This window comes from Octopus bimaculoides, chromosome 1 (genome assembly GCF_046866305.1).
Source record: "Octopus bimaculoides isolate indiv1 chromosome 1, ASM4686630v1, whole genome shotgun sequence".
NCBI lineage: Eukaryota > Metazoa > Mollusca > Cephalopoda > Octopoda > Octopodidae > Octopus > Octopus bimaculoides.
In genome coordinates, this window is record NC_142928.1 from 100,389,605 (window position 1) to 100,397,900 (window position 8,296).

At 38.4% G+C, this 8,296-nt stretch overlaps 1 protein-coding gene and 1 long non-coding RNA gene across 5 annotated transcripts in view; one reads left to right on the forward strand and one right to left on the reverse strand.

Moving 5' to 3' along the window:
• The window catches only part of LOC106872261 (cyclic nucleotide-gated channel beta-3), an 846,337-nt gene that overhangs the window by 64,027 nt on the left and 774,014 nt on the right, over positions 1-8,296 (reverse strand). The gene's annotated exons all lie outside the window — the stretch shown is intronic.
• Positions 1,191-8,296, forward strand: part of LOC128248105 (uncharacterized) — a 17,553-nt gene continuing 10,447 nt past the window's right edge. Inside the window, exon 1 of the long non-coding RNA XR_008264372.2 lies at positions 1,191-1,388. This is a non-coding gene — a long non-coding RNA (uncharacterized LOC128248105). The remainder of the gene's footprint in view (positions 1,389-8,296) is intronic.

The window sequence follows — 8,296 nt, forward strand, 5'->3', positions numbered from 1 at the left end:
AATTCCAAAAAACCACAAGGAACAAGTTTCAGTAAAAATACAGAACACAAAATAAAACTTTTCAGAATTCAAATTCGCACACTATACACATTCAACAAAATAAGTATAGACAAAATTCACTGAGGCAGATTTTCCACAGCTGGATGCTTTTCCTGTTGCCAACCATCACCAGTTTTCAAGAAAGTAAAACAGTCTTTAGTCTGTATAACCTTTCTTTGTTTGAAATGTTTTCATGGAAGAATGCAAGCAAAAGACATCACTTGTCTGACGGTGCTATTAACAACTATTCATAATATTGAGTCAAGGATACATATACACACATATATACATATATTATAAGCCTTTTTCAGTTTCTATCAACCAAATTCACTCATATGACTTTGGTTAGCAAGGGGATATAACTAAGTAGTTAAGAAATTGTGTGAGAATATAAAAGCAGACAATGTAGATCTTTTAAAATAAAATAATTCACATTCACTTTTTTTCTTACAATATTTCAAGCTTGAAGTTCCTACTCAGAGTAAAACTGGGAATTAAAATAGAGTTGACATCACTTGTGGAATTCATTTTTGGCAGAATAAACTGTGTTTGGCATGTGAAGATTTTGAGAAAGTTGATACAGGTTCTTGATCAGCAAATTTAAATTTTCCTGAACTGTTGTTTCATGAAATATTCATCTAATTGTTTTATGTTCATTTTTTTCATGTTAGCATGGGTTAGACAAAAACATATTGTTGAGGCATTCTTTACCCAGCTGGATGCTCTTGTCACTACTCCTCACCTGTGTTTCAAGAAATGGAATTTTCATTCCATTTATCTTCAAAAGCACAGAGCCAGCAGACAATTTGTTAAAAGGGAAATGACAACAGAAAACACCATAGAATGTAAGGATTGACACAGTCCCCACTCTCACACCACATATACACAAACAGTTTCTGTCTATCAGATTTATTTGGAAGGTATTGGCTGGCCTGAAGCAATATAGAAGATGATTGCCAAAAATACTGCACAATGGGACTACACCTGAAATTACATGCTTGCAAAGCAAACTTTTTAACCAGCAAGCTATACCCGCATGATTTTGAAATTTATTTTATAACCAATACTTGCATTGTCATAGTTTTTTTTATTTTTTTATTAAAACTCATATTCAAACTGCTTCTTGCACACTTTCTCATTACTAGACACATATCTTGCTGAGTTACTGAGAAAATAATTGGATCAGACAGTTTACAACTGAGACGAAGACAGAAAAAGGTGAGCTTGAAATGGGGAGATGGCAGTAGAGAAACAAAAAACAAACCAGACAGGAATAACTGAACAATTTTGATGTGCTGACTTGTTAATTACTGCTGATACTAACAACCCTCAACCATATGACATGATTGGTAAGTACCTTCTCATCAAAATATTTTGATCAGCAAAAAAGTTGATACCTATTTTTATTCAGTAAATCTAAGTTCTCCTGAACACTGTTCTGTGGCTTGCAATCCATTCTGACCAAAACGAATTGGAAAAATATTTCAAATCTGCATTAATTTTTTTCATCATGAACAGTTGCTTTAAGCTCAAAATATCTTAAAAGAAAAATATGTCATTGTCATAGTATTCGTATTAATGCACAACAATATTGCCAGCTTTCTCAAGATTAAGAGAGTCAGATGATGAAGGAATGTACAGAAACATCAAACTCATGGCACTGTCACAGTGCTTTTATATTCAAATTCACAATGTTTCATATATATTTTATGCAATAACTTGGAAGTGGAATTTGGCAGCTGGAAACTGTGCTGAAGCTTGTGTGGGTATGTGTCTTCTTCCTTTATGTGTGCGCCAGTGTTGGTTATATCTCTTTAGGCTCCATAATATAATAATTAAATGAATATAGATTGATAAAATAAGTATTAGGTGTGACTGTGTGACAAGAAGCTTGTTTCCCAACTATATGATTCCGGGGTTCAGTCCCACTGTATGGCGCCATGGGCAAGTGTCTTCTCCTATAGCTTTGGGTTGACCAAAGCATTGAGAGTGGATTTGGTAGATGGAAACTAAAAGAAACCCATTATATGTATGTCTCTCTATATATATAAATACACATATATGTATGAATGTATGTGTGTGTGTGTGTGTGTGTGTGTTTGTTTGTCTTCCACCACCTCTGCATGACAGCTAGTGTTGGTGTGTTTACATCTCTGCGACTTAGCAGTTTGGTGAAAGAGGCTGAGGATAAGTACCAGGGTTGGTAAAAATTCTTCAAGGTGGTGCCCCAATATGGCTGCTGCCTAAAGACTAAAACAAGTCCAAGATAAAGATTAGACTGAAATACTGGTGTGATTACCTAAACCTATGAAATTAATAAAAGAACATGCAGCTGAGAGGTTGAGAAGCTTATTCTGTAATCATGATGACCTTGGTTCAATCCTATTGCATGGCATATTGGGCAAGTGCCTTTTAGCATTGCTATGGCTCAACCCAAATTCAATGAGTACAGCTGATTAGACAGAAACTGTGTAGAAGCTTGTTGGATGAACTGTATCAGTAATTCAATAGTTTAACTTTGTCATACTGTCAAGTTGGTTCTATTTGAGAATTACATTAAGAATATACATATAAATAGATTGGTCATTTACCACTTCAGTTAATTAAATAACTAGGTGTTTCCTCTACGAAGGAGAATCCATCTCTCTCTCTCTCTCACACACACACATGTACACACACGAGAAAGTGATTCAAAAGAACATTGTCAGGCTACTTAGAATGCGGTACTGAAAGCTAGAAGTCTGAGAGTCAAGATAGTTAATCAATAACTATGAATCTGGCAAAATATATTTTGGTTTATTCTAGAGCTTTATCAGGGACTGAATGAAATGGTGTAGTTCAGTTGGTTAAATAGGGAACCAGGTAGAAGGGTAGATACAAAGGCAGAGAATAGATGAAGACAGAAATAACGGAGTGCAGTAGTGGAGTAAGTGGGCAGGAGACATAGTGTTAAAGATGTTTTGAGTAGGGTAAGTATTTATAGAAGCTAGCAGTGATAGTGATGCATGATTGGTTATTGAGGATTGATTAGTTAATATCAGTAAGTTAAGTGGAGAGCTGACAAAAGATGGTTTGAGTAGGGTAAGTGGGTTATTTAGTGCTGGTGCTTATGGTGAGGGAGAAGGTCAAAGTAGATGTGATGAAGATACTAAAGGGACGAGGGCAGAAACAGAGAGAGTGTTGCAAGAGAGAAAGGTGGGGGAAATGAATGTGGACAAAGAAACACAGAACAGCTGTTGGTATGTAAACAGACATGGACAGACAGACACACAGACACAGACACACACACACACACACACACACACAGACACAGACACACACACACACACACACACACACACACACACACACACACAGATGAGAAAACACGAAGTAAAAGAGGTCAAAACAAAGACAGAATTAATCAATTAATCAATGAATCAATCTATCTGTCCATGCATGTATGTATATATATATATATATATATATATATATACAGACTCATACTTTATATACACAGACATACGTATATCCATGTACATGCCCACATATGCGTGTATGAAAGTATGTGTAAGTGAGATAGAAAGAGAGTGAAAGTTGAGATAAAATAGTATAAAGAAAAATACAGAAGATACAGAAAAGAGAAAAAAAGAAAAAAAATGAAATTAAGAATGAGATGGAAGACACTCGAAACACAATAGAAATACCTGAGCAAGTGGAATGAAGCAAAGTCAATATACATGGATTTACATAATGGCGTACACACACACGAGAGTGGGTGGCTGCATTACTTGTCTATGATTGTATGTGTATCCCTGTGTATTGACCTTGCTTATATATTTCAATTGTCTTTTTACTACCTTCTTGTTTTCCTCTATATTTTCTTTATTCTTCTATCGATTTCATATGTATATATATATATATATATATATATATATACATATATATATATCATCATCATTTAACGTCCGCTTTCCATGCTAGCATGGGTTGGATGATTTGACTGGGGACTGGCGAACCAGATGGCTACACCAGACTCCAATCTGATCTGGCAGAGTTTCTACAGATGGATGCCCTTCCTAATGCCAACCACTCTGAGAGTGTAGTGGGTGCTTTTTACATGCCACCAGCATGAGGGCCAGTCCGGTGGTACTGGCAACGGCCACGCTCAAATGGTGTTTTTTACATGCCACATGCACAGGAGTCAGTCCAATGTTTTGTTCACATGCCACCAGCACAAGTGCCAGTAAGGCAAAGCTAGAAACGATCGTGCTCAAATGGTGCTTTTTACGTGCCACCAGCATGGGAGCGAGACCGCTGCTCTGGCAGTGATCCCGCTCGGATGGTGCTAAGCACTCCACTGGCATGGGTGCCAGTCATCAAATTTGGTTCAGTTTCGATCTCACTTGCCCCAACAGGTCTTTGCAAGCTGAGTTCAGTGTCCAATGAAGGAAGGTTGGCATGGGTGCCGGTCATCGAATTTGGTTCGATTTCGATTTCACTTGCCTCAACAGGTCTTCACAAGCAGGGTTTTGTGTCCAAAGAAGGCAATGTAAGCATAAGTGGGCTGGCTACACCCCTGGTAAAGGCTACGGGTTATGGTCTGCCTCGGTGAGGCCTAATGTTCAAAGGTCGTGCTTCACCACCTCATCCCAGGTCCTCCTGGGTCTACCTCTTCCATAGGTACCCTCAACTGCTAGGGTGTGGCACTTTTTCACACAGCTATCCTCATCCATTCTCGTCATATGACCATACCAGTGCAATCGTCTCTCTTGCACACCACAACTAATGCTTCTTAGGTTCAACTTTTCTCTCAAGGTATTTACACTCTGTCGAGTATGCACACTGACATTACTCATCCATCGGAGCATACTGGCTTCATTCCTTGCAAGCATACACATGTCCTCAGCAGTCATGGCCCATGTTTCACTGCCATGTAGCATGGCTGTTCGCACACATGCGTCATACAGTCTGCCTTTTACTCTGAGTGAGAGGCCCTTTGTCACCAGCAGAGTTTATATATATACACACATATGTACATATATATACATATGTACATATATATACACATATGTACATATACATTGGGGGTATATATATATGTATATATACACACATATGTGCATATACATTGAGGTGGGGGGTGGGTGAAATTTTATATTCTTATTCCACATATTGCTTGGAGTTCATTTTGGTGTGAGAACTAAATTAACAAATTTTAAAAAGTATGTGACCACCCCTATTCCTTGCATAGCCACCCCCTAATTCTGCGTTTTGACTACTGAAAATGTAAGGAACTGTAAACTTGTTTTAATGCTATTAACTTTGTATTGGTTAAATATTACCTATATAACATTTTATAAATTATATGCAATCCCCACCCACCACCTGAAAAAAAACAGTTATTGGAATCTTTATTTTTTTATTCATTTATATAGTTTGTATTAATTTTTTAAAATAAAAAAGTGCCTATATTCAGAAAAGCACTTTCAACATAATACGCAATAAAAAAAACATGCACGAACCTCAAATGAAATACATGAACAGTGAACACCATAAAATAAGCATTAATAGTATTTACTATTTAATTAAATGGCCATTGTTTTTTCTAGTCAATGTGAGGTGGCCTTTGCCTTGATTTCTGTACATTTAATATGAATTTGTGCTGATTTTCGTAGCCTACTCTGACTTCAGAAGCTTTTGTCACTAAATTGATAGCATGCTGGACTGCTTGGCTATGACAAGGAAGAGGCATTGACTATGACAGTCAGATCTTTTTATTTGTTTGTCATAACACATGCAGGTGCATGTATCCAACATTTCATTGACCTCCTCTAATTTCTTATCAAAACTGTCTCCTCTTAGCTTTATAGGTATTTTGTTTAATTTATAAGCAGATTCAATCAATCTCTCAATTTTTAGAGCTATTCCCTCAAACCCAATATAAGGAAATGAAAATTTGTCCCATATTGTTTGCACATCTGCAGCAACAATCTGGTAGCATTCTTTCACTGTAGTTTTTAATATCTGTTCTTCATGTTTTCTTATGCTTCCTCCCTCTGTGGTGATGACAGGCATTGCTCTCCCAGTTGGTCTCCTGCATACCACAGGCCTTTAATGAGGACTTGACAGTCCTTAAATCACAGCCTTGGTTTCTGCCAGGGTATCTTTCCACTAACAGGTTCCCCATATAGCATCTGTTTAGGGATCCTGCTATCCTTCATTCCAATAAGGTGCCCAGTCCATTGTAACAAGTGCTTGTGCACCATTGCCTCAATACTCAAGATATCAACTTTCCTCAGGACCTGTGTATTTGGAGTTTTTAAGGTCCAGCCAACATTCAGAATGTGTCTCAGACATCTCTGATGAAAGCATTCAAGGACCTTTACATAACGTTTGTAAAGGGTCCATGTTTCACATGAGTAAAGGAGCAATGTCAGTACACATGCACAGTACACAGCAATTTTTGTTTGCCTAGTGATGCCATGCTGGGACCAGACATGAGAGTCAAGAGACTGGAAGGAATCAGTTGCTTTCTGCAGCCTGAAAGATATTTCATCATCCAGGGAGCAAGAATAGCTGAGTGTGCTGCCTGGGTAGACAAACTTATCTACCACTTTCAGTATTGTTCCTTCAACCAAGATAGCTGGTCCCACATATGGATTTCCTGGTGCAGGCTGGAACATTACCACAGTCTTGTCCAGGCTGAGTCCAAATGCCTTGCAAGAAGTAGAAATACGATTCATAAGTATTTGCATGTCATCCACTGTATGAGTAACTAAGTCACAGTCATCTGCATAAAGGAGGTCATGAATAAGAGACTCAAAGACTTTGAATTGGCAGTAAATCGGCGCAGATTGAAGAGGCAGCCAGAAGATCAATACCTGACATATATTCCCAGAGAGCTAACCTTAGCAAAAGCTGCAGTAAAGTACAAAGAAAAAAAATCTGGGGCAAAGATATCTCCCTGCTTGACACCATTCTCTACAGGAATAGATCTCACTATGCCACCATCAACATTAACCCAAGCCTCCATCTCCTCATGAAATGATTTAATTATAGATACAAAGTGATCTGGGCATCCATAGCAAGGCCTTATTCACAATATCAAAGGCATTGGTTGAATCAATGAATACCTGAATAAGATCCATATTCTGCTCATAGCACTTCTCCTGCATCTGTCTTGCTGTGAAAATCATATCCATTGTCCCTCTACCAGATCGAAATCCACATTGAGATTCAGATAAGACATCATTTATGAGACACTCATTCAGGTGGGTAAGAAGAATATTTTCCAGAACCTTGCCAGCAGCTGATAGTAGAGCAATACCTCTGTAGTTCCACACATTTTTCTGGGTCCTTTTCCTTTATAGAGAGGAAGAATAATTGCATCCTTCCAGTCCTTAGGCATTGCACCATCCCTCCAGACTACACTAATAAGTTCATGAAGGGACTGTATGATGTAATCATTACCAAATCGCAAGACCTCAGCACAAATTCCATCCTTTCCAGGATATCTAGCATGGGCCGCCTACGTGCAGGTCGCTGACTACATGCTTCCAACCTGTCAGGTCTGCATGCTTCGCCATCTTCCCATCACCACAGGACTTCTGAATAAAAATAAAATAAATATATACTAAAAATAAATAAATATATACTAAAAATAAAGATACAAATATACTGAAAATAGAATAAGTATATATAGTGGGGAAAAAAGCAGCACATATCAAGCAGAGGTCAGTAATGCCTGTGCAGAGCTTTAGGTCCAATAAACTTGCATGACACCTCATAGACCCTCTCCACTCTATTGACATTATCCAGAGACAAGCCAGAGCGAGATGTCTGGTGCCAATATGCGTTGCAGGTTCAGGAATGTGGGAGCACCATGATTTATAGCACAAACCAAAGATTCCCAAAATGTCAAATGCCATTCCCTGCATATCTGGTTTTATATCAGAGTGACGTTCTCCTAAAAACATGCTTCAGCAGAAGCTGAGGAGTGCCTTACTCCCAGTGGTCTTCTAGCATGCCAGGCACCATACTGGAATTTTTGCGTACCTGTGCTATTACTGGATAGCCGTTGAGCCTGCACTAGGTTCATCCAACCTTTCAACAGGTCTTGTTTTTAATCCTGCTGGGTTTCTAGCAACTCTCCTCACCAGGGTAGCCTGAAAGGGGTGCCGGTTTAGTCACTAACAACCCGGCCATGCAACAGGTTGAACTGGATTCCATGTTACCAATGGAACTTACGAGAGCCTGACACACAATATACATACAT